This window comes from Puntigrus tetrazona, chromosome 24, assembly GCF_018831695.1.
Source record: "Puntigrus tetrazona isolate hp1 chromosome 24, ASM1883169v1, whole genome shotgun sequence".
Taxonomy (NCBI): Eukaryota; Metazoa; Chordata; class Actinopteri; order Cypriniformes; family Cyprinidae; genus Puntigrus; species Puntigrus tetrazona.
The window spans coordinates 16,544,288-16,572,273 of NC_056722.1; the positions used below are offsets into that span (position 1 = coordinate 16,544,288).

Consider the following 27,986-nt stretch of genomic DNA (forward strand, 5'->3'; position numbering starts at 1 on the left):
AGTTCACATATCTGATGTTGCAGCAAATCCTTTTCCTCATTTTAACAGAAAAATATAAAAACCTAAAAATATATGCAGCTATACAAAGTTTTACATATGCCATTATTATTTGTGTTTTATTTTTAATTGCATAGCTACAATTAAAAAAATGAAACAAAATTATCGTGTCTGTTTTAGGCTTTGCCTTATTTTTATATTTTAGATTATTTTTATATTTAAATGACTTGAAAAGATCCAGATCCTTCACAGTAACTATGCATAAAAGTATAAAATGTATTAATAAACGTTTCGGTCGTGTGCCATTAATGATTTGTTCTTATAAATAAATGTGATACTTTTTTGCATAGTGTGCGGGATCTGGTTTTCACCTTGCTGGTCTTTTGGGGTGGAGTAACGCATTTCTATTTAACAAAAGGTTCTTTATAATGGGAAAAAATGGTTCTATTAAGTAGCTAAAAAACCACGTAGCTAAAAAACTTCACAGCGCAGTCAGAGACACGCAACTGAAAGTGCAGTGCAACTCAAACAGCAGATTTGCCACAAAAAAACCTTTCTCATAAAAACACTACGCTCAGATCATCCTCTCTCATGAACCAGAGGTTTGACAGATTGGATTCCTTACAGCTTTAAGACATTGTCAAGCATTTCATATGGATGTGGGATGCAGCATCACTGGGAATCAGTCAGATTGGATGCAGCATCCATAAATCGCTCTCTGGCTGTCAAATACTCCAGTCATATGACAACCGTGCAAGACACCCACCATCTCTGAGACATCAGAAATTAAAAAGCATATCTAGCGTGCCTTCTGTAGGCCAGACCTGAGTGTGCATGCAAACCAATCAACAGAAAGCAGATGCCTTGAGGATAAAAGTTGAGTGAACCAGGCAAAACCTGTCAGGACGTTGTCCTCTTCTGACCAAAGTCCTCTCCCTCCTGGACTCTGAAATGTAGTTTGCCCTTGGACAAAAAGAAGCCTGCCTCAAGAAGAAAGCAGAACGATGGTGGACTATGGTTTGGGATTGGCGTAGACCGCGGTGAACTCTGGTAGCTTTCTCTACAAATCAATAATTCAAGAAGAATCGTCCAGAAAACAAGAGTGAGAGAAAAAAGATCGAAATTCATCTCCTTTTCGCTTTTTTTCATGAACTCAGCACAACAAATAAACGCACGGAAGTGGGCCTTCTGAAAACCTCACTTGAAGGATATTGATACAAGTGCAATGCACGTCACAGCCCTCTTTGTAGGTTCTAAAAAACGAGGACTAAAATTATTTTTTTTATTTAAAGCAAATGAAAAATATGAAAAATATTAAAAATGCAATAAAAATAAATAAATAAAGATAGTAGGAAAGTAATGGAAAGTACAAATGTTGTAAATGAAATGTTGTAAATGAAAAGATATTTAAAAGAATAATAGGCAGCACATACAGTAACAAAACTGCATGTGTGTGAGTGTATAAATACATATATATTTATGTGTGTGTGTGTGTATATATATATATATATATATATATATATATATATATATATATATATATATATATATATATACCCAGACCTATATCTGACATTTCAATGATGACAAATTTGAGGCAGTGCAACAAATCACTGCATGATGGAACCTAGAAGTCAAGATATGGGGCAAAATACCTCTGTTTGAGTTTTTGCCTCATATTTACATCATATACTGTAGTTTAAAGCATGCAAAGTCCAATATCACACATAATGCTCTTATACAACAGTTCGGTAAGTAAGAAGTTCATATTGTGTTGTGTTATTTGTTTTGGTCAATGTTGCCAATGAAAATATGAAGACAAAGCAGAAGTGTTCATCCTCGAGCAACACGCAGCGGACGATTGTATGGCGTTAAAGTACTGCAAGAGCGATTCAAAAGCATAAGGAGGTCGTCTGCTCTCTAATCGCTCTCGCAGTACTTTGATGTCACAGACCGATTGGCCTGATGATGATGATCCATTCATAGGTATGGGGGAAGTGTGTATCATAAACACACCAAATGCAAACAAAAAATTGTGTCATAGAAACGCAGTTTAATGTGTAGTGCCTTGCGCGCACTCAAATGCATGCGCACATTAATGCTATATTACAGCATGTCAGATTGATAAATGAGCAAGAAAGATTAACTTTTTTGCCTGATCCCTCAGAAAACTGATTATAGTATTAGGGGAGTCTAGAACCGAACCTGGAATCTGCCATTGTAACGTATCAAAAAAAACCAAAAAACTAATGTGACAGTTTTACTTTATTATTAGTATAATTTCACTAAAGAAATATTTTATATTTTCTATAGTAATACTAATAAAATTAATAAAATAATGAATTAAAGGTATAGTTCACCCACCCCAAAAAGTCAATTGTGACAAGTTTGATATGTGATTCATTCACGATTGATTAATTAGTTGCCCCCTCATGTAATTAATTCGATTAAAATTTAATCAGTTACCAGCCCTAATATATGTATATATATATATAAAAACTATAAAAATCATATTTATCACACTTACGTAAACCGTATGACAATATACAAGAGAACTATCACGCTCAAATTTAATTCTAATAGAGATATGCAAAAAAGTAAATGAAGTAAAGTATGTGATGCCATTACAAATGTGTTATTTTTGGATCAAAATGTGTAATTCTTATTCAGCAACTTCAACTTTTAAGCACGCCATTCTTCAAAGGAAAGCTTTACAAGTTCCAAGTAAAGATTACATCCATTTTTGTCTGTAATTTGTGGTGTGAAAACACAATAAATCCTTAGTAAAATATCTAATGAAATATTGAAATTATTCTCTATTGTCTACAAATCCCCTTTGTTAACTGTCAGTTTTGATCAGAAACAATGTAGAGAAATACTGAAAACAGCAGACACTTCCTTTTCCAAGAGCACAAATTAATTCATTAATGACTTCACAACCAGGGAAAAGAGAAATATAAGGAGCTGTATCCCTTCCAAAATGAATCAAGCATTACTATCACCACCATTGGTTTTAACTATTAGATAGAGACAAGCTCTCCTCATTAGTGTTCTTTTTCCTTATGCTGCTTGTACCATACTTCATAATTAGCAAAAATTGCACATGCTTTAATCTCACTGTTTTTGAACTCTGTACACAAGTGAACAGCACGCTAGATGCCACTGCCAAATAGTTTGTTTAGTTTAAATTGGGGCTGAATTAGTTCAGAAAGTGTAGAAAGTAATTGTTTTTAATACAAGTAAATGTAAAACAATGTGTAAATAAACAGCTGTTTTCTAATTTAATATATTTTAAATCCTTCACAAACCATTCTAATATACTGATTTTTGCTAAAGAAACATTAATTATTATTGTTGCTGTGTAATAGCTTTATGGAAACAAAAACTTCAAAAGAATAGCATTTCTTTTATTTTTGTTAGCATACAGTAAATGTCTTAACTGTCGCTTTTTATAAATAAAAAAACTTCCTTCCTTTGTAAAATGAGGAGTCACTAATATAAAAGAATGATTTATTTTCACAATTTTACTTTAAGATTTATTTTAAGACTAAATAACTGCAGGTAAAGCTTCCTGTAGTATCGATTACCTACAGCTTTTTTGAGAGACTCTTTTAGTGAAGCCACAAGGTCAAAGAACACTTTTATGACCTAAAGTCATTCTCAACAGGCACTAAAACTGCAATGAATCATGCAAAGCTTCTTCATTACTGGTCTCACAGGGGTGCTGAAATAACCCTTTATGAAGTCTTGAACCTACTCAACCCCCCAGAGAGAATGAAATCGAGTTTTCAGAGAGGAACTCTACAGTTCACACGACAACGCTTTCACACTAGACAGAAAACAAAGCGCATTATCAAATGATGTACATTAATTTGTTGAGGCAGCCATTTTTTAAAATGCATTACTTTTTGCACCGATTAGAGAGATATTGTACCTAAAAATGAATGTTCTGTCATTACTTCCTCACCCTTACATTTTACTGTAAAACACACAGAATAAGAATTCCATGTAACGCTTTAGAATAGGAACACTTGTGCACTATTAACTATGACTTTTTGCTGCATGTTAATAGGGTAGTTGTTTAGTTTAGGTATTGGTAGGATTATGGATGTAAAATAAAGTCATGTAGCATAAGGCATTAATATGTGCTTAATTACTACTAATTAATGGATAATGGCTAGTAATATGAATGCTAATACGCGTAGTTAAGAGAGATTAAAATAAAGCATTACCAAATTTAGTTGTTATTCCTCAAACATAAAAATAAGCACATTTATTCTTTTAACCATGTTGTCAAACCTCGCTGTTTTGTGGTAGCATATCCTAACCTTTTAACAACATTCTCCGGCTCTAACGTTTCACGGTAAACATTCACAAAGAAAATATTACATTTGTTTGTAGTTCAACGTGTCAATCTCTCAACTTCACAGCCTTGAGATGGAAATAGCCTTTAGACTCCTGTCAGTCAACACAGAGGGAGGGAGCACAACAGATGCACCCATCTCATCTGATTTGATCACCGCCGCAGCTTGAAGAAATCTACCTGTTCCCACACGTAAACCTTTATTTAGATGCGTATGGCTTGTCACTGGCAGCTTCCCAACAAAAAATTCTAAAAGCCTACTACTATATATATAAACTAAGAATAAGATCAAACAAAATCCAAACAAACAGGCATTAAAAACAATCAGACTGTACACGTTGTTTATGTCTGTCAGAAAGACACTCCAACTGTCTCTCTTCTTCAAGTTAAGAATTGAGAAAAAACAAAAACAGTAGAAGCTGTGTGTCTATAAATAGCATTTCAGCTAGAAAAAAATATATAAATAAACCTAATTTTCCTCAGAGAATCCTAATTTCGCTCTCATTATGCCATCCATTGTAATTTTCAGTTACCATTCTACTATGAAACTCACTCATAGTGCTATTCACATTGAACAGTGGCATCTTCAAAGAAATAAAGACTTTAAGTATTATCCTGCAGTGGCATCTAAAACACGTCTATACAGATCGTACGCTCTTACCGCAAGGGTGCGGCATTTCCATACTTCTAAAGATTAGGAATTGCATTCCAGTGTTCCCCGGACACTCAAAGCCGCTCTTTGGAGCTTGTTACTGGGAATAACCTTGTCAAAAGCACACTGAGTGACTTCTTGTGCGTATATTCAGTCGTCCTGAGCGGGAGACAAAGAACCGCCCAGCACAAGGTCATGCATAAACATTAGCTATATTTCTGCGTAATAAGAAACAGGCTTTGGACTGATGGACTTTTTATCCCTAAGGGAAATATTCCCTAAGGAGAATACATTGTCCTTCATGTTCACGTCAGTAAATAGAAATCTCCTCGAGTGGAGCTGAAGGTGACATTGGAGTGAAAGGAGAGAAAATGTGAGGATTATTGTCTCGTCGTGACATAAAAGAACAACTACGACCGAATCAGAGGTGAAAGAAAAGCCAGAGGATTTCTAAGAGGAAAACGGCCGTAAGAGTCGGAGAGACAAATCTGAGTCGTGATTGGGTAATGTGCCAAGAACTACCGACAAGATGAAGCATGACCTTCTCTCTGCACTGACATCACATCTTCTCAGCTATTTCCCTCCGCTCCCGAGAAGAAGGAAATGAAGAGACCAAGCTTATTGTGATGAAGTATAGGGCCTTGTGGGTGACAGCGTTGGGAAGATTGTCTCCGCCAGCTTGCAGACAGAAAATGCATTGTATCCGACCTCTCGTCTGAACCGGACTTTGAATATCAGTCCTTTCTCTGATCAAAAAGTACGAGTTCCTTCTTTTCTTCTTCACGGCGTGGAACGCTCTCCCACGACTGGATTATTTTTTCATCATAAGGACATTTAAAAAACGACCTCTGAATCTCTGAATGTAATTGATGCTCTTTTTGCTTGTGCAGTGAAGTCACCATTGGCTGCACAGAATTTCTTGGTTCATGGAGAGTTCAAATCTGTAGTTTTTGTCTTAGCACAAGGAGTTCAGATGTCTTTTCAAGCGACAGGCTTGATTAAATCTGTTTTCAGCTGGATAAAGAAAGACAGCTGTGACCTAACTGTGAAGATCACAGCGATAAGAGAAAATACAATTCTACAATAAAAAAATAAATAAACTGTCAATGTACTGTTAATCAAAAGTAGCAAAAAAACAAATATAGACAAACATCTGAATAATGCAACAGCCCATAAATTGTACATTGCAATGGCTGTGAGAACAATGTGATTGCTGCCAATGTAGGAATTTTAAGGCATCACATTCCAGCATTGCATTGTGGGGAGAAAAAAAATTATATTTCAATCATGAAAACTCTCAAAAGATTTTTAGCTAATTGTTAATGGTCATGACAATACTAAATTGGTTATTGCTGTAGTTGTAGGTTATTGTTACTGCTTCAAGCATGTACAGAAACTCTCTACTGCCGATGCGTACGGTCATACAGTGCAGTGAGCATTTAAGACACACTGCTGCTGCACAAATAACATATAAAATAACTCATAGCACATCTAAACAGGTGGAGCTGGGGAAGGTGGAGGGTTACAGTGGAACTCTGAAAGTGCACCGCAAAATGCTCTGGTGAATGCTAACCAGCTGCATATGTAACATGAGCCAATCAGCTTGTGCCAAGTAATTACATTTTAGCCATTTAGTAGACTTACAAGCGAGGACAATAGAAACAATCAAAACCAACAAAAGAGCAACAACAAGCAAGCATTAGGAAAAGTCTCGCAATACACATATCAAGTAAAGAGAATAGAAAAATAAGATAGAATTTATTTATAGAAAGTGTTTATTTATTACGCATATATTAAAACATACACATACAGTACATATTTTGAAAGTATTTAGATGTAAATGCATTTCTATATATATTTATTTTATTTTATTTAATACTATATATATATATATGTATATATATATATATATATATATATATATATATATATATATATATAAATATAACAATAATTTTAATTAAATATATACATGCATGTGTTTGTATATTATGTATTAAATATATTATGTAAAGAAACAACTTTTATTATTGAATGTGATATATATATATATATATATATATATATATATATATATATTTATATATATATACTGACACCAATTGTCAGACTCCCATGTTCTTCATTATTTGCTGCCTGTAGAGCGTTCCAAATCCTTCTAGGCAGTAGGCAGCAGGGCATGTATCTAGATTTCATATCAGAGCTTATGCACAATGAATGCAGCACCATAACACACGTCACACCACAGTGGGCACCGAGAGCAGAGCTGTGCATCTAAAGCCATGGTGAAAATGAGTTTCCTTTCACCACTCCACACTCATTTCAACACGTTACAACCCATCACCCACTCTGACGGCATACAGTACACAACATGGCTGCGATGAACATGTGGTGCTTTCACAGAGCCACTTGAGAAGTGGACGAAATGTGTTTTAGAGTCAAAGTTAACCAAATCACACCGAACTGAATGAATTCTGCATCCTGACAGCTGTTGTTGCCGTGAGCTGAATGTATACATGTGTAATTTTTCTCGCCGAATGTACTTTGGCAGCAGGCTTGTCGTAATTCGCGGGCGTCATGCTGTTCTCAAACACTATAAACTTAGAATGGTTTCACTCTAATTTGTTTGTGTAACGGTTCTTTCTCTGCGACAGTAATATGGCTAATGAAGTTGTAGTTTCAGCCATCTTAAATATACACTAGTGATCCTGATCTGTTTCCACAGTCAACACACACTGCAGGAGATGAGGGAAGCACCCTGTGGCATTCTGTCAAATTATAATACAGCTCTCAAACAGAACCACCAAAAAAACAAACAAATCTATCATACACCACAAATGCATGTATAGAGTAGGCTTTATCAAAGATGAGCAGGGGGAAAACATGTTAAATATTCTCATGTCTTCAATCTCGACTGCTTTTGCCTGTTGAGATCAGTAAAAAGTGCTACTAGAATTTCAAACGAGAGCATTTTGTTTCCTCACATTTGGCAGCCGCTTTACCCAAAGCATCTTCAAAGCATACATTTATTTTAAAGTATATGTTTATTTGCATGCGCATTCCCAGGGAATCACACCCACGGTAGAAATGGCAGGTGAAAATCTTTTACATTGTCCACCTTCCAGTAAATTCAATTCAGTAAGAAAAATGCTACTAATAAAAATAACACATCTAGTTAAAATAACCAAATAAATAAATAATGGTGCTGTCATTTTTGTTTACATAATGTTTGTGTGCAATGTATATTTATTATGCATATATAAATACACAGACATGTATATATTTAAGAAAAAAATATGCTTGTATAATATATACTTGGAAATGCATGGTAGTTTTTTTCAAAATATATATACTGTTTGTGTGTGTATTTATATATACATAAAGTACTTAATCACTTTCTGTGATTTCAAACTGAATTTGTCAAGTCACTTGATCCACGGCCATCTCGCATAGGACCAAACAGAAAGTCATTGTTCACAGTCTAACAACACATAAAAGCTCAAAGTATCAAAGTTATGCACCTCTGTGTAAAACTTTTAAGCATGATCTGAAGCCTTGTATACATTTAAACTGTGGTATGACTCCAAGGCATGTCTCAGGAAGCACTCTAGCGATAACCTCATACTAGACGCTGCACTCTCTTGCTTCTCTGAGGACCGCACAAAAGAGCAAAGTTTCTACCGTCCCATTTTCCAGCAGCCATGCCTGGGGCCAGCTCTGTAAACTGCTTTCACAGGCATCTCTTGGGCCAACAATACCGCAATGTTTCTCTTGTATGAAACACATTGTGATTCCGGGACTAAAGCAGGAAATCAAATTTGATCCAGATATATCAAGCAGGGCCCTATGATATCCGTGATGCAGAAAACTCGGACAGAATCGTGGAATCCACTTATAAAAACAGAATTTACAGTTTAACACAAATGTCATAGAATTTGCCAAAGTTTGAATAAATTAATCAAAGCAGGTCATTGCACTGCAATCAGATCATCATATGGACTAGTATTTGTAAATATATAAAAAAAAAAAAATTGTAGGATTCAAATGTCAGAGGCTACAATCAAAATCTAGTATTCAAAAAAATTAACAGTAACAGGTTTTTTTTATTCATTTTGTTAATGTAAATGCTAAGCAAATGTTTCATTCAACTGTTGTTAATTAAAAGAAAATATAAGATAAAGGAAAACAAAAGAAAACAGAAGTCTCTGACTAGTAGTGTCAGATTTTTTTCTTATTCTTAAAAGTGGTATCAGTGGCATTGGTACATCAAATAAAATAAAATGAAATATTATTAAAGTGAAATACAATTACAATCATTTTTATTCTATTTTATTTATTTTTTATTAAATTTGTATTAAATAAAATGAAAAATTAAACACAATTGAACTAAATAGTAAAATAAAATATTACAATAAAAGACAGATTGTCTGATTAACTAAAAGACATTAATTAAAGCCTACTTAACCTACTTTTAATAAAAAAGACAAAATGCAACGTAGATTCTCAAATAAGCACTTCAGAAAATGTGCTCATGACATCAAAGTAGACTGTGCAGTCGGGGAGATGCATTAGCGGCACTTGTGCTCGCATTTGTTTCCCTGCTCTGGAGCTGAGACAATGGTCTGTGAACGATAATGTGAACACTCAGCAGCGACAGACCTACAGGAGAGAACAAAGCAATGCCATTCGTTTTAAATTCCAGATCAGCAAACCCCATCAGGGGAACATGGAATAACCTTGCGATGGGTCATTGATCTTTGAAGCTGAAAACAGATCGAGAGGCATTTCAAATCTACAGGTTTTTTCTTTTACAGGAATTATTTTCTGAATGAATGAAATCAACAGCATAACTGCAACCATCAATCAAACGAGCACTGCAATCTGTTCTGAATGACAACCTTTTTGCGTAATTAGGAGACAGAGAGCTCTTGAGAGAAGGTTTTTTTCTTTTCTTCTCCTCAGCCGCTCACACACGCACACTTGAACACCCCAGCATGCTCAGACCGCTGTGATTCGCTCACTTCCAAGTGCATCTGCATGACTGCATGAGGTTTGAAATCACACCCCAAATGCCTCTCCCATCTGTGTGAGCAATATATTCAAGAAACATATTTCACAGGCCTCATCAAATTCTCTGACGACTGAGCCAAGGGACATAACAATGCAAATCTCCTCGAGTTTAGGCGTGCTGAAACTCTCAGAGGCTGATGGAGCAAGTGGTTCAGTTCAAACAGCTTGAGAATACACTGATTTTGCGCTTTATTAGATTCAATTTTGAATCATAATATTATGCAGCATCAGGACTTTCAATTATTATTGGGACCAACAGATGCAGATATTGAGTATAAAATGCTTCAGGATGCAAAAATCTTGAATGGCGGCTCTTTAATATCTCAATTGTTTTCCCTCAGACAGCAATGATATTTTTTCATCCAAGTAAAAACTAAAAAGCTCTTGAGTTTTCAATTTTAACTTTCAGTCTAACTCTATACATATTCATTGTATGTACACAAATTGTATTTATTAATTATTATTATTTATAATTTTTTACTAGTACTTTCATTCTGCAAAGATAATAACTGATCATAATTGAATTCCATTTATATTGTCACAAAAGATTTCTATTTCAAATAAATTTATATTATTATATATCAACCACATATAAAAAAATCTAAATTGTCATTCATCAATTTATACATAATATGCATTTTTTAAACAAAACAAGCAAACAAAAAAAAACAGTAAACTGTAATACAGAGTTATTAAAATATATTTCCATTTGTAAAAGAAAAGAAAAACTGAAATAAACTAAAACTAAAAACTAACAAACAAACAACAAAAAAAAACCTGTTGCAGTATTTATTTATTTATTTTAAACCTGGGCGGTCTTATCACCTGGATATTTTTTTGCTTTCTGTCAAAAATGAATTTGAAATTCATTTGAATTCCAACATGAAAAAGTTTATCATCACAGAAGTTGAGCCTCGTATTTAACTGACCCATATTGTGTCTGAACTTAATAGTGTTTAAGGGCTTTAATCAACGGCACACTTCATAACAGCATTTACGTGTGTTGGGGTCTTCCTAAAAAAAACATCAGTGAGCTATTCTGACAGGCTGAGCAGGTTAGAGAGCCTCAAAGCCTGCTCAGTGACACGAGGAGACCCGAGCTGCTCGGCCAACCACCCCGACCAGCAAACACCATCTGCCTCTCATCCCATCACGACTCACTCCTCTCTCTCCTTCGGTCTCTCACTGTCCCTCTCAAGGGAGAGGTATAAACTGTCCAGTGTTTTCCACCTCACAGGACCCCGCTGACCTGTGACTGCCATGTCAAACCAGCTGCTGCGGTGGAAACATCAGGCCAGAAGTGTGCTGGAGATGATCACACCAGGACAACGACGGCTCGGCCCAATGTATATAAACCTATGATGCGCTTCAACGGCTTCAGTGAAGATCATTCAGGTAAAAGACGAGGGTAAATGGACCCAGTACACAGCTGCTCCCTGCCCTCTCCTGCAGTGTCTCTTTCTTGTCATTTAGTGAGCTTAGCTTCATCTTAAAAAACTAAAGGTACAGTCACATTAACGGCTGTTCGGCGATTTCAGATTTTCACAAGCACATTTTGCATGGGATTAAAGAAACAGTATGTCCAAAACTTTTTATCGAAGGAACCAATAAGACGGATAGAGGACTTATTTTTAAGGCAAAAGCAATGGTTTGAAAAATCATCGACAAATCACAGCTTTTCCCTTTAATTAATGGATTGGATGAATTGCATATTAGTGAACTGAGATATTTGTATTTTTTTTTGTAGCTGTTTGGACACCCATTGGCTGCAGATGATCCACTGCTGAGCAAGTGATGTAATGCGAAATGTCTGTAAATCTACAAAATCATCTATATCTCGTATGTTTTGAGGGTGAGTAAAGGTATTTTAATTTGAAATTTGTCAGCATTTGGCTATAAAATGCGCAGCGTATTATGAATACAGCCTTAAATTCTATCATATTTTTTGACACATATTACGACTGACAAGCTTTTAACGAGGCGACATCCAACAAACTAAATAAATTATGTGCCATTATCATAAATCTACTCAGATCACACCGGCCAAATGACATGTCATTTTATTTTCACCAGCTCTTGGATAGCAGCTCCATAGTTGCATTGTGGGCTTTAGATTAGATTTTCGTTGTTGTTCTAGACCTATTTCGTCGCCACCGTGGGTACCAGCTGAGAGGTGTTTGGCAAGAACACTTTTGCTTTCCAGTTGCACAATGTGCATTACAGGTGGCAGATGGATATGACAAATGAGCTCCCTGGCAGGAGAGAGTGTGTGTATTTGCACATGCGTCTGAGTGTAAGTGTGTGTGTTCAAGTGAAATAAAAACAGGTTGTTGTGGACATAGTCTGAGAAAGCCAGTTTACTTTCCAAGCACATTATTATGTATATATGCGCGCACGCACGCACACACACACGCACACACACACACACACACACACATCACAGCATGCAGCTCACACAACATAAGTAAATCTTATGAAACCTGTCATGAGCAATATGAAAAGAAATATTAGGAACAAATGAAAAGAAATAATAGGAAATTAGTTTTTGAATTGCATTGCATTTATTTTTGCTTCAATTTTACATTTTATTTACTCTGAGCTTCTTAAAAATTAAAAGACCACATTGGGTGTGTGAAATTGTTTTTAATAAACACAAACCACCTCAAATCTTAATAAATAAATAAACACACATTAGATTATGTTGTAAAGTATTCATGGTAGTTATTGTGGTAGTATTTCTTGTATTTCCTTCAATTTAAAGAAAAAAAACTACTAAAACAATGCCACCGCTTCAAACTACCATTAAAAATAATAGAAATTACACGGAAAACTCAGAAGTAAATATAGGGGGACAGGAGGGATTTTTTATTACATTTTTTGTAATGAAAATGAAATTACAGTCACAAAAAAAATTAGTGCTTATAAAAAGGGCTTAATTAATTTTCTTTATATATATTTTATTTAATGTTTAAATATGACAATAAATCCTTCACATCATATCAAACTAACTATATATATAGTATATATATATATATATATATATATATATATCCCAATAGCTCAAAACTGTTTTTGTTCAAGAAATTTGACTGACCTTTCCAGTCTTTCATGATTTCCAGAAAAGGATTTTTTTTTCTTCTTAGAAATGATTTTACAGCAATTGTAGGCAGAGATTTAAGAGATTCAAGGTACCAATCTTTTGACTTTTTAGTGCACAAATGCCTACAATAAAATGGTTGATGGACAGACTGATGTTTCATGCTGGCTTCTGGTTCTATAAGTAGCATAAAAATAGAAAAACTACATTCACCAAAGAAATTTCAATGAGCTTTTACAGTTCCATGGCTTTTCCAGGCCTGAAAATCACAATTTCAACATTTTTCATGACTGTGGTAAGCCTGTGAAAACATTATGGACGCATGATGAGATGACTTCACACATAAAGCTGACTGTTAGCCAACTCGTGGCTGTGATTTTATTCAAGCTTCAGTGCAAGCAGGACTGCTAAGAGAGTTATTTTTTCCTGCCAAGCCATACATTAGTCTCCTCTCAGTACTGATTATGGTGGTGGCTTATGGATCTGTCTGGAGGAGCAGAGAGTCAGGCTGGTCATTTGTTACCTGTAGAGATTATGGGTGGTCAGACTTGTTCACACTTTCGTAGCACGTCCTGAATGTTCAAAGGACATTAAAGCGGCAGTTCATCTGGAACGAATGCATCAGGCACACAGGGCTGCTGTTATCACATCATCATTAGCATTGCCTACTGTTTCCCACAGATTAGCATCAACTGTAATGCAAGGAGAGTGCATTCAGTTTGTTATGTGGTAGGATAGGAGTATTCAACTTTCAGAGACCCAGAAACCTCACTGCTCAGACTTTCAATAAACTCAGCAAATAAAATAAAATAAATTGATTAATAGTTTAAACAAAAATGTCATCATTTATTGTCATAACTATAGATAATATAATACAAATATTTATAATAATAATAATAAATTATATTTTTATAGTTAAATATAATGAAATACAATATAGATTAAAATGATGTAATAACAGTAATATTATTAATATTATTTAGTAAAGTGATCATTTAAAAAAGTGTCTTAGTTATAATAGTTATAATTATGATACATCTTGAGAACTTGTTCTGCCTTTTCTAACATTTTATAACAAAAATGTAAATATTTATTATTCAGTATTGATATTTATTGTTAATATAATAAACATTTTGACATGTTATGTATTGTGTTTTAACATGTAAACAAAATTTTCTACATTTTTATACTAAAAAATTCATAATATATTTATACATTCATTTTTAAATTGCTACATAATTTGTATGTATAAAATAATAGTAATTAATAGTAATAATAATAAATAATATATTTAATTAATAATTCGATTAATAATAATAGTTCTAATAAAAATATTAATTTATATGATAGCACATAAAATCCAAATATGTATTATAGTGATTATATTTACATATCAAATATTTATTATTATTTAGATTAAAATATACATTCAATAATTTATTGAACAATTAACATTTATTTTAATAATGTAAATAAAAATATGACATCTCTAAAGGCTACTATGCAATATGATATGAAACAACTCTTTGAGAACCATTTTAAGAGCTCAACTACACACATATGGAAAAATAAAACGAACAACTTTGCAACATACAATCTGTCATCATATTTTTCAAAGGAAAATCATCTACAGACTCTAAAAACCTTGTGCTTTCATGTAAGAGTTTTTCTCAAGAGGAAGCTGTATGATTTCTTTTTACAGGACCGCCAAAAGTAGATCTATTACTTCATCAAATAGGCTGAATTGTGTAGGGTTAGGGTTATCGTCTATCATTTTTCTCTCTCTGTACCGTCTGGCACTCTTCACAGACAGACAGCATTACTGTCAGAGAGATTAATCACGGATATACAAGACAGTCTGTCTATTAACCCCGCACAAAGAGAGTTAACTCCACTCTGACATTGCCTTCAGTCAGACAGAGAGATGTGCACTGCATAAATGAATGATTTTTCAAAGCTGCGAATGCATTTCACTGAGTCAAAGGCTAAGTGTTTACCAAATGTGCTAAAGTAACAGCTCATATTCACACATTTGCTTGGGACCTTCCCTAATTGTTCAGAGTTACATTTAACTTCATTGCCGGCAAATTACAAATCATTCAATCATGTCAGAAAAACTTTTGATGAGCTTGAAGGTCACAAACTAAAAAGAGACCAGGCAGTTCATTAGGAAGCATTACATGTTCACCCCTTCCCAGTTGTTAAATCTTCCATTGTAATGTTTTAATCTTTTCATCCATTTAAATCCCCTCATTATAACTTTCATCATTCATCTTATCAAATCTGATACCGCACCTTTAAGGCGCCGCAGAAGAAGCTATCACATCAGGGAACAGTCTATTGCAATGTTATCTGAAAGAAAAAAAAGAAAAAACACAAAATCTTCTTTGCGAAGACTAGACTGCTCTGTCTAAAATAATGTAAATGCATTACTTTGTGTTAAATATTTCATGGGCTCGCAGATGTTATGCCTAAAACCAGATGCGGTTTTCTCAGATCGCACATTTGTTCAGCAGTTTGTATCTCTCAGGAAGTCAGGATCAGGATGTGATATCAGCAGGGTGTGAAGAGTGTCTGGGCACGCACAAATATGCAACCATGTCAACCTGCATTTTCTGAGACTGTGAAAATCACTGAGAAAAAATTCTGTTTTTATCTCCTCACTGTACGGAATGGAAATTTCTTACTTTTAAGCCGAGAATGCCGAGTCTTTCCAAGGCACCTCTGAGTCCTGTAAGGAAACCACAGCGCTTTTTGCACATCTCTCGCAGGATGTAAATACAACTATGTGGGAAAGGAAGCCCATGAGCTAAGCAATGTCGTCATGTACTTGAGAAATGTTTTTCTAACACTTTCCTGAGTCTTTTCCTGGCCTTCATGATTATTGAACCATTGAATTGCACATATAGCTATACCTTGCTGAAAAAATTTGTGATACTTTTATAATGCTGTTGTGTTTTTTTTTACCCAAACGCTAGGTCATATATTGGGTTGATTCGTCCAGTGTGGGGTAGTTTTTGTTCAGCCCAGCTGTTGGGTTAGTGGCTGGGTCAGTCTCATTGACGGCTGAAACTACATAAAAATATGTTCTCTGGTCTCAGTACTGTTTGTTTACGGGCATGTTATTGATGATTCAGTCAATGCATCTTTCTGTTACAAGTAAAATACAAGACGGTGGTCTGAGGTTAGCTATTGTTTAATTATGAAACAATAGTCGAGTTAAATAAAACAACCCACCATTATTATTATTATTACAGAAATTAGCACCTTTATTTTCCATAAGATGCTTTAAATTGATTAAAAGTAATAAAACTGTAAGACACAGGAATTAACAGTAAACACTGTTCAGTTGAACTTCATGAAAATCATGAAAAAAAATATTAATCAGCATAACCGTTCTCAACAACAATAATAATAATAAAAATAATGTTCCTCCAAATCAGCATTAGAATGATTTCTAATAGATCATATGACACTGAAAACTGGAGTAATAATTTCATTTTGAAATGTAATAAAATATAAAAGTTATGTTTGCAATTTTACTGTTTTACTTTATTGATTATCTTTTAGCTTTTTGATCAAATAAATGCAGCCTTGGTTACAGACCCCAAATTTGTGAATGATAGTACATACTACAAATAAATCTATTTAACTATATTATTGTTATATAACTATTAATTACATTTGATATACTATTGTTTACTTTTTATTTTACAAACCACTAACTAATGCTAATTTATATAAACAACAAAACAGATACATTCAACTTAATACTAAGTGTTTTATTGTAAAGTGTTACTCTATTTATATGTCAATATGAAAACATTGGCGCACCAGTGACACAAATAAGTAAAGGTAGAGGACAGGCCATTTTCCTGGATTGCACTACTAATTTAAACCATAAGCAATCCATGAACCCCTCTTGCCAGCAGGCACAAACAGGGCTGACCATGTTGATAATGAAGCAGCTTGTGTTGTCCTGAACCATCTGGAGCACATGAGGCACACTGTGGCGTTGCTGCCCAGCGCAATTAACTGCGCCTTCCTCTTGGACACTGTTTTCCTGCTATTGCTGCCATGGGAGACAGACTGCATCCTGGGTAAAGTCCATCCCATTGTCACGACTAAATTTTAATTTCTGCTCACAGACATAACGCCGCAGACGGCTGTCACATAAACACGGGCAGCGCACTAGACTAGGGATCCTTACTTCGCTGTAAATGTGGCATTGATATATGGGCGTCTCGTCTCGGAAGCGTACTTTTCGATGACTTGTTCGCTTTGAAGAAAAAAAAGATAACCTGACTTAACCAATTTACCATTAGCTTCAATCTGAAAAACTAGGCATGAAGATTTGAGGTATTCCAGTCATGCACCGAAGCGGGCTGAGAAATGACATATGACAGTGTCAATAAAACATATGACAACATTATTGAATTTAACGATGCATTAATATATGCAAATGGTAATAGGCCATATTTCACGGTGGGAATGATTGGGTGCACAAGACTTGTACTTGGTTTGTTGCCTGATCATTAACTCCGAGTAAGACACGCAGATCTCCATTCAAAGATCCGCAAAAAGCTCCAGGCTTCTAATAAGCCAGGAATTCAATCAATTTCTATTATATCTGATATATACAGCATGCATGCTAATAAGCCATCAAACATCATGTCCTCAATTATAACATCAAGGCAGCTCCTATCAAGTTAACTGAAGTAAATGGAATGTTTCTTATGTGGTTTGACATCACACAGAATATGCCCATGGACCCTGTCAAACGTTTAGATGATAAAGCATTATAATAATCAGTCTATTTCCAATGAATAATAAATTAAAACATGAACTTTAAGACAATATAACTTACTGAACAGACCATGTGAGTGTTATTTTAGTATTATATATATATATATATATATATATATATATATATATATATATACACACACACACACACACACACACACACATATATATATACATATGATTTTTCTGTTTTCTTAATGTGTTTTAGATGTATTTTATATCTTATTTTTAGTTTTCTTTTTCTGTACAGCACTTTGGCCCACTTCAGTGTTTTCAAAGTGGTTCATTATTCAACTTTGATTCATTGATGGATTGATTGATTTAGCTTTCATTTATTTTTTTAGTATTTTAATAATTCATTTAAAACTTTTTTTGCAGTTGGAAACATCGATAACTATTATACAAACTATTATATAAAATGCATTTGTTTATATCATCAGCAAAACACTATTTATGGTTTTAAATTTGACATTTTACATCATTTGCTTTACATCACACACAAACACAAATTATTTTAATATCAATAAATGTTTTCGTTTTAATCCTTTGAAAAGTTTACCCTAACCAAAACTTAAATTTGCGCTATACTTTATTTGCATTAGTTTTGGGTCTAAAATTCCTCCATCTTTAACAATGAAGGGTCATTTTTGACACAAAAAGTGCCTTTTCCCCATCCCAGAGAATCCACCCCCTCATTAAAGTTCCTGTACTGTCACCAGGTCCCATGAGGGACAAGGACACTTTAGAAATGCTAAATGTATTTACACGGCACTGAAGCAAACGCGTGGCCCATAGCACACGTACTGTTGACTCGTCTCTAAATAGGATCGCTCCATGACAAAACAAACATCGCTCAGATCTAGTTAACATTTGCTAAAGGTTGCACAAGAACAATGCGATCTGGAGAGGAATATTTGAGTCTGTTTTGGGGAATGAAATCTAATCACGCTCTTTCTGTCACGGTAAATGCTAATATCAGATGCTAATATCAGATTATTGGTGTCGTATGCAAATTAGGATTTACAGAATTTCTGTTCTTCAGAATTGTAAGAGGAAATCATGTGTGAAATAGTGATATTGGCCCACGTAAACATTAGACCCAAAACGTGCTTGGACACTTTAAAACGTCTCAATGTCACTGCGTTTGAAAACAAATAGTTTTTGGGGCAACAGTATATGACCCTTGTGCTTTCAGGCTGATAGTGAAAAACAACGTTGACACTTTAATGGACTATAAAGAACTAATCAAGAAAGAAATACTACAAAATAACTTTTCTTTTCTTGTGAGATTACACATAAATACAGTATTCTCTTTGACATTCAAAAACATTATTACATAGCAAGTTTTTAGCATTTCACCTCTCGCTGTGAGTAAAACTATAATTACACAGAACCAAAACATTACTGACCAACAGAAACATTTCGGACCACTGTGACGCACTAGGATCATTTTCGGCTAAAAAGCTATGACTGTTTTCACTCTGACAGAGCACCCGCTTACTTTGCATCTCATTATGCATTTGAGCCATTTTTCTGCATATTTTTCATGATATGAATATTTTGGTGGTCAAAGGGCAAACAGTTGGGTTCATGCAGAGTAAACTAAATGACGTCAATTTCAGTTTAAGAGTGTCACGGCAATAAACCATCTGAGCACCTCTAATAATTTCCAAAGCACAAAAGTCAGTTTTATTTGGTTTTAAATTGTGTGGCATGGACATGCTCTGGTTACTCTATGTTTATGCAACATAATTTATCTTAATATCCACCGAACAAAAACCAGGACGAACATAAAACAACATTTTAAGGCTAAAGCTTTTTCCTTAATAGACCAGCAAGCAAACCTTTAAGGTCAACACAGAAAGTAAATATGATGAATTAACTAATATCAGAAGGCGTTTATTCTGATAGCAGCAACAAAAGCAATTAATATTAATGAATGATGTAGTTGCGCTTTTAAGTTCTTTGTAAATAATAATATAGTTTCGAGAGGCAGGACAGGTTTTCAGAAGCATTTTTAATTAGAAATTCCAAGCAAGCACCACTGTTAGCATCAAGAGGAAAAGTAGAAAATCCATCATCATTTACTCATCACACAAAAACCTTCAAAAACCTCCAAACACTATTAATTTAATAGTCCATGTGACCTCGTGTATGAGTCTTTTACTCGAATATTGCCTCAAATAAATCACTGAATCTGAATTTTTATTTGTGAACAAATCAGTCGGTCCCACTTTATATTGGGTGGCCTTGACTACTGTGTACTGGCATTTAAATTAATCATTCGGGACAGTGCACTTATTATGTTATACATGTTTTTACATTGTACTTATATTTAAAAAAATATATATATATAATAATAATAATAATAATAATAATAATATATATATATATATATATATATATATATATATATATATATATATATATATATATATATATATATAATTACATCTGCAAATAATTTCTCTAATCACCATTAAACTTGTCTCTAACCGTACCCATATCCCACCTCAATAGCAGCAAAATTGTTATGATATGCAATATGAACACAGTAAGAACATTGTATTTATTTCTGATGTAAGTACATAGTAGTTATGGCCACCTAATACAAAGTGGGACCATTCAGTCTACTTCATAAGAGCTTTCTGTCCCTCCTTAGACAGCAATGCAACTGTCATGTTCAAGGCCTAAAAAGGTAGTAAGGACATCATTAAAATAGTCCATCAGTGCTTCAACCTTAATGTTAAGGTGACTTCATTAGACAGTTTCATCTATTTGTTAACGTAGCTCATTCTATGTATTCAGAACACATAATGTAACGTGAACTGTTTCTGTATGGAAAAGGGCAGCATTTCTTATTTTTTGTTCAAAATAATAACAGCATACAGGCTTGGAACAACAGAAGGTTGAGTAAATGCTGACATTGGCAAGCTATTACTATTGCTCTTTGCATAAAAAAATATGACATTTTGATGCATTGACATTGTTCTTTTTCTTCTTCCTAGACTCAGAAAACAGTTTGATTGAGCTGTAAATCTACATGACCGTGTTTGCTTGAACTGGAAAAAAAGCACAACATACTTTACACTTGGGGTTTGTAGAAGATTTGTTAGATGGGAAGATTGCAGGAGTGATTTGAATTTGAGAAAAGATAGAAAAGGAGAGCAGGACTCCTTAGGCAATAACACAAGTCAACCTATCTCTCTCTGCATGTCTCCCCCTCTGTTCCATAGAGTGTCTTGTTAATCATTCTCAGGGCTGCCCTTTGCGGTTTCCTACATTACATACTGCTATAAAATCTTTATGTCTCAAGAGGATCTACAACTCTCTTACGGTTAGGACCAGAATACAGAAAGAACATCACAGCAAAGAATCTATGCAATATTCATGGGATGCATTGAGCATTTCTGTTCACCCATGCCCTATAAGTGTTGTAAATGCAGATTAGAAAGTTTTGTGTTTACAATATTATACATTTTGCAGGAAATTAATACTTTGACAACTTTTTTAATTGATCAAAAGTGACAGAAATGTAGAAGCAATTTATAAGAATTTATATTTCGCACAAATGCTGCTCTCTTTTGAACTTTCTGTCACAATATTAGAATGATCTCTAAAGGATCACGACACACTAAAATTCATTTTTGCCATTACAAGAATAAAATTATATTTTCAGATTGGGAGTTCATTGTGAGTCACAATTATAAATCAGATTTTAATGAGTATAGTGAGAGTGATTCCTGTGTAGTTTTAATGGGTCCCGTTTTACTATTTATACTTGTTTTATTTATGACAACAGAAAATATAATGTGATCAGCGTTACTAGGCATTCAGTTATTACAGCATATGACAGTTCATAGAGTAAAGCATATCTGAAGTGCCAAAACTGATAATGATGATATATTTATAATGTTACAAAAGATTTCTATTTCAGATAAATGCTGTTCTTCTGAACTTTCTATTAATCAAAGAAACCTGAGAAAAATCTACTAATACATGGTTTTATATTAAATTTAATTAAATTTAATTAAAGGATTCTGAAGGGTCATGTGACTAGAGTAATATTGCTAAAAATTCAGCTTTGAAATCACTGAAATAAATTACGATTTAAATTATATTCAAATAGAAAATTGTTAATTAGTCAAAATATTTTTGCTGTACTTTGGATTAAATAAATGCAGCCTTGACCTGAGCATAAGAGACTGCTTTCAAAAACATTATAAAGGACTTTATGAGTATAAACCTTTAAATATAAAATGCTTTTTAAAACGCCCTTTAAACTTTCCAATTTATTACATTTCAGTTTACATTATATTAAACTAGATAAGATGCATAATAAGAACATTTCTACGTTTCATACTTTCTGAACACCACTACACTGTATACTTTATGTAGCTTATGAATCAAGCCAACACTGAAGCTTTTTGCTTTTGCAATCTTTAGCAACAAATAGCCAAATCCCCAAAGTCTCCTGCAGCAGAAAATAATAAAAGCAATATTTAATTGTGTATGTATTTTCAAATACAAAAACATTCACACAATGTTTGTTTCTTTTTGTCACAGCACAGAAGACTAGCCTAAAAATAAAAAAATCCTGTTTTTGAAGTTGAGCGCTCAGCTCATGTCTCTCAGATTTGCTCGCTGATCAAGAATAGGAACTCTTTTAATTGTGTGGACATCACAGACACAAAGCATCCTGATGGTTCATGGCTCACTGTCTGCTCTTATTTATATGCTCTGCTCATACAATCAGCCACAGCCACCAGCTGACAATACGCTGTCTGTTTATCATGACTGGACAAAAAATAGGAGGAGACAAAACAAAAACACTTTTCTCAATTCATCATCGTCACATCCAATTTCCTTGGTGTGACAGCCAAGGCCTAATCACAGTGGAAGGTGGTTAATTTAGCTGTAAGGAGAACAATTTAAATACAAATGGACCCCTGGTCCCTCTATAGGGGACGAGAAATAAACAAAACGTCACTGTTGATCGTGCCGTAATGGGAAGGGATGACATACGGACATGTACGGCAGACATCTCTCAACTCTGTTCCCAATGTTAAGCTAATGGAGGTCAAGAGGCTGGAGGACACTGGGGACGGCGCAGAGAACGAGAGGATGGAATATAACAACCTGACGGCTCATCCATGAGTGGGTAGAAGGCATCAAGAAATTAGGACAATTACAGTTTAACTTCCCAATTACCAAACTTAATGCACCCTGGATGCAATTCTGATTTAACGCTTCATTTGGTTGCAGAATGCCAGCCCTCCATAATTTGATGAAACCTGACAGTCAATTTAGAAAGCATATTTTGGGAAATAGTTTTCTCTTCCGCCGTCTCTTCATATGAGTCTGAGCACAAACTGTCTAAAGAGACAATTCCCGATCTCTGACAAGCAGGAGAAAATGCACCTATTGTTTTTGGCAAACTGATGATTCATATGAATATCTAATGATTTAACACCTCTTTATAAAATGAAAATTAAATATTTAACAATTACACATCCCTGCAACTTGAAAAAATGCCTAATGTTATACACTAATATATTACTTTCTACTCCAATAAAAAGAAAAAAAAAATGCATTGCATACAGTTTATTCTATCATTAAATATAATCAAAGATTATTTAATACACTAATCAGAACAACAAAATCAGAGAAGTGGCAAACGTTTAGTGGCAAAAAAGATGTTCAAAAAATTATAATTTTAACCTTGAAATCAGGAAATAATTTCTTTAGAATCATTCTGAGTTTACAAAGTAGTTCTAACATGACTCAGAGAAAGATAAATGATTAATAATATTAATAATTATTATAAAACAATTCCATTCAAAACCCAGGATTGGCCATGGTGCTTCTGGTGACATGGACACTACACAACTCATCAGCTAAGCATATGCTCTGTCAATATGCTGACTGGCTGACTGCTTTCCCTGCGATTAACAGTACTGATCCCCCAAAATGTGATCTTGTCTGTCTATTATAAAATCAACAAAGTTATCTGGAAACAGATAAATCATGCGAAACTAGAAAACTGCATTAATATAAACACACAGACACATCCTACATGTTCAACAACACGGTGCATAAATGCATACTACAGCACTGACTGTTCTTCAGTAGAGATGACCGAAGGCCAGAGAGCAGAGCTGTGATGGACAAGCTGTCAGTCCATTGCACATCACAAGCTATCATTCACTACATAACATGGTGAAATAAACTACTCTGTAAATCTCATCATGTAATGCCTCAAACACTCCCATCTCAAAACAATCTCGCTAAATGTATGTTATTATCAAACAGGGTTATTCAGAAAAGTGGTGTTTAGAGCTCAAGACTCAGGTGTGCATTCTTATATTGTGTTTTGCTCTCATTGTGCTATACAAACAAACATTCCTGTTAAAAGTGCATTAATAAAGATGCTTTACACAGACAACAAATATCATTATGAAACATAATAATGCAGAAAGGATTTTAAAATGTTTATGTGGAGGAGATGTGAGTCAACTTCTTCTTCACCACGACAGACAGATGCATTGACTGCATTACTTTCCCTTAGTCATGAACAAGACCCCAATATACTTAAACTCATCCACCTGAGGCAAGAACTCTCCACCAACCTAAAGGTGACAAGCCACCCTTTTTTTTGACTGAGAACCATGGCCTGAGACTTGGATGTGCTGTTTCTCATTCCAGCTGGCTCACACTCGGCTGCAAACCGTTCCAGTGTCCACTGTAGGTCCTGGTTTGATGGAGCCAACAGGACCACATCATCTGCAAAAAGCAGAGATGTAATCCCATGGTCTCCAAATCAGACCCCTTCTGGCCCCCGTCTGCGCCTAGAAATCCTGTCCATAAAGACAATGAACAGGACCAGTGAAAAATGGCAGCCCTCTTCAAGTCCAACATCTACCGCGAACAAGTCTGACTTACTGCTGGCAATGTGAACCAAGTTCTTGCTCTGGTCATACAGGGACCAGACAGCCCTTGGCAAAGAGCCCCAGGAGCTACTCCCAGAGCACCCCCCTATAGGACACTGTGAGGGACACGGTCAAATTCCTTCTCCAAATCCACAGAGCACATGTGGACTGGTTGAGCAAACTCCCATGAATCCTCCAGTACTGTGAAGAGGGTATTGAGCTGGTCCAGTGTTCCACAACCAGTGAAGTTCAACTATTGGATGAATTCTCATCTCCAGTACCCTGGCATAGACTTTCCCAGGGAGACTAAAGAATGTGATCCTCCTGTAGTCAGACCACATTCCCTGGTCTACCTTCTTTAAAAGAGGGACCACCACCCCAGTCTGCCAGTCCAGAGGCACTGACCTCAGCCTCCACGCAATGTTGCAGAGGTGTATCAGCAAAGACAGCTCCATAACATCTAGAGACTTGAGGTACTCAGGATGGATCTCATCCAACCCTGGTTTCTTGCCACCGAGGAGCTTCTTAACTGCCTCGGCAACTTCAGCCTGGGTGATGGTCGACTCCACCTCTAAGCCCCCGACCTTTGCTTCTTTGTTGGGACTGAGGAGAGAAGAAAGTATTCCTTCCACCGACAATGTCCTCAATTAAAGTCAGCAAATTCCCACCCCCACTGTATATAGTGTTGGCAGGGCACTGCTTCCTGAGGTGCTGAACAGTTTGCCAGAACCTCTTTGAGGCCGACCTTCTCCATTGCCTCAACAAACTCCTCCCAGACATTTTTGCAGCTGCTCCCAGACCTGGCTGCAGCCCGCTTCGCCCACAGGTACCTATCAGCTGCCTCAGGAGTCTCACTAGCCAGCCAGGCTTAATTGGAATCCTTCTTCAGCTTTGGGTTTGGAGATGGGAATTGAAGACTTTTCTTCCCAAGAGACACTCACAGTATGTTTGGGAGTGCTGAGTATGTCTAGCTTCCTCCCTCGCAAATGGATCCAACTCACCACCAGGTGGCGATCAGTTGACAGCTCCGCTCCTCTCTTTACGCAAGTGTCCAAGACATATGGCTGGAGGTCAGATGAAACAACCACAGAGACAGTCATTGACCCCCGTCCTAGGATATCTGGGTGCCATGCATACTGATGGACACCCGTATGCTCGAACATGGTGTTTGTTAGGAATAGTAATATTTTTATTGTTATTATTATTATTATTATTATTATTGTATGAAATATTTAAAAAAATTAAACCATTTCTTTCTGAATCTTCCCTAGAGATTGTCATCCATGCCTTTATCACATCATGGATGGATTACTGTAATTTGCAGCATCTCAAAAACTCAAATTGCTCATTTACAAGTAGTACAAAATGTAGCAGCTAGATTAGGGAAGGGTTGAAAAGAATTTGATCATATTACACCCATTCTGATATCCCTGCATTGGCTGTCTGATTACTACAGAATTGAATTTAACTCTATTTGTCTACAAATCATTGAAAGTTTACCTGCAGCTTATCTTACAAATCTACTTCATCCCTACATCCCCACAAGATAATTACGATATAGGAAAACTCCACCTCCAGAAGCCACATACTCGTCTAAAGATTCTATTTTATTTATTGTATTTGTGCTATTGACAGTGTACAGCACTTTGATTGGCTTTTAGCTGTTTTTAAATGTGCTTTAGAAATAAACGTGAACCTGAGTTTAATAAATTAAAATTTCAAGCTTTATTAAAGCAATATTACTGCAATTACTATTAATAGTAATTGCAATTTACAAATACTATTTAAATGTCATTTAAATGCTTTACACAGAAAATATTACTATATAATAATAAATGAAAATTAGAAGCAGCAGCAAAAAAAGGAATTTAAGTATTAAATTAAAAATACTGAACTGTAATTATTTTTTAAATTACAATATTAAATACGTATGTCATTATTGTCATATTATTGTCAAAAATGTAATTATTATTGTTATACAAGCATAAACTGGCATGAAACATGTTTTTTGTCTTTTTATTTATTAACTAATTTTGATACTAAGTGTGAAAAATAAAATGAGAGGTTTAAGACATGCCATTTTGCTTATTGATTCTACTGAACTAATTTTAGTCTCTATACATCCGTCGAGGCTGAGCAAGCCTCCTCTGCCCTCACCTGCAATGATATGTGCAGATAGAGTGGGCTGAGAGTAAGTTTCGGTTCATGCCTAATTTCACATAGATGGCATAGAATCAAACATGTTGTGGGAGAGAAGCCCAGAGAGACGAGTCCACAATAAGAGCAGAGGCTTTATTCCAAGTCAGATTAACAGTAAGAACATGCACAGCAGCCTTCACTGTGCTGCATGCTCATTAATAGATTAGCATCAGCGCCCAGCCACAGCCACACTGCAAATTGTTATTGCTGACTGTAATCAGAAAATGGGTCGCAGGAGTGCCAGGGGATAGTGGCAAAGACTGGCAGAGCATATAAGAGCAAATGAATGAGAGAGAAGGTGAATGATTGCGAACTGCAGGGATGAAAACGAAGAGGCTTTAAGTGCCGTGTGAGAGAGAAAGAGCAGGAAAATCCTTCGGTCAGCATTATGACATTATATACAATACTGTTTGAGGACGGTAAGGTTTTTTGTAATATTTCTGTAATAAGTCTCTCATGCTTACCCGGGCTGCATTTATTTGATGATAAATATGCAGTAAAATTGTGAAATATTATAACATTTTAAAATGAGCTTTTATGCAGTGTCCTGCAAAGTTTTAAATCTGAAAGTACACTGTGTATAAAGTTATTGTTTCTCAAAAGAAAGATTTTTTTTTTCCCTTGCATGTATAACACCCTGTTGTTCGGGACACCCAAAACCAAAATATGAACCTTTCATAACCCATAACAGGGGCATTTTAAACATCTTATTATCAGTGTTAAATTTTTTTTGAGAGATTATAAATGTCTTTAATGGCATTTTGGTCGACTAAATATGTTGGTCGACTAAATATAATAATAATAATAATAACTTAATATAATAATATACAGACCCAAACTTTTTTAACAAGTGTAAATGCTTCTTATTATATT

At 35.0% G+C, this 27,986-nt stretch overlaps 1 protein-coding gene across 1 annotated transcript in view; it reads right to left on the reverse strand.

The window, feature by feature from the left end:
* The window catches only part of cntnap2a (contactin associated protein 2a), a 294,840-nt gene that overhangs the window by 82,866 nt on the left and 183,988 nt on the right, over positions 1–27,986 (reverse strand). The window lies entirely within an intron of this gene.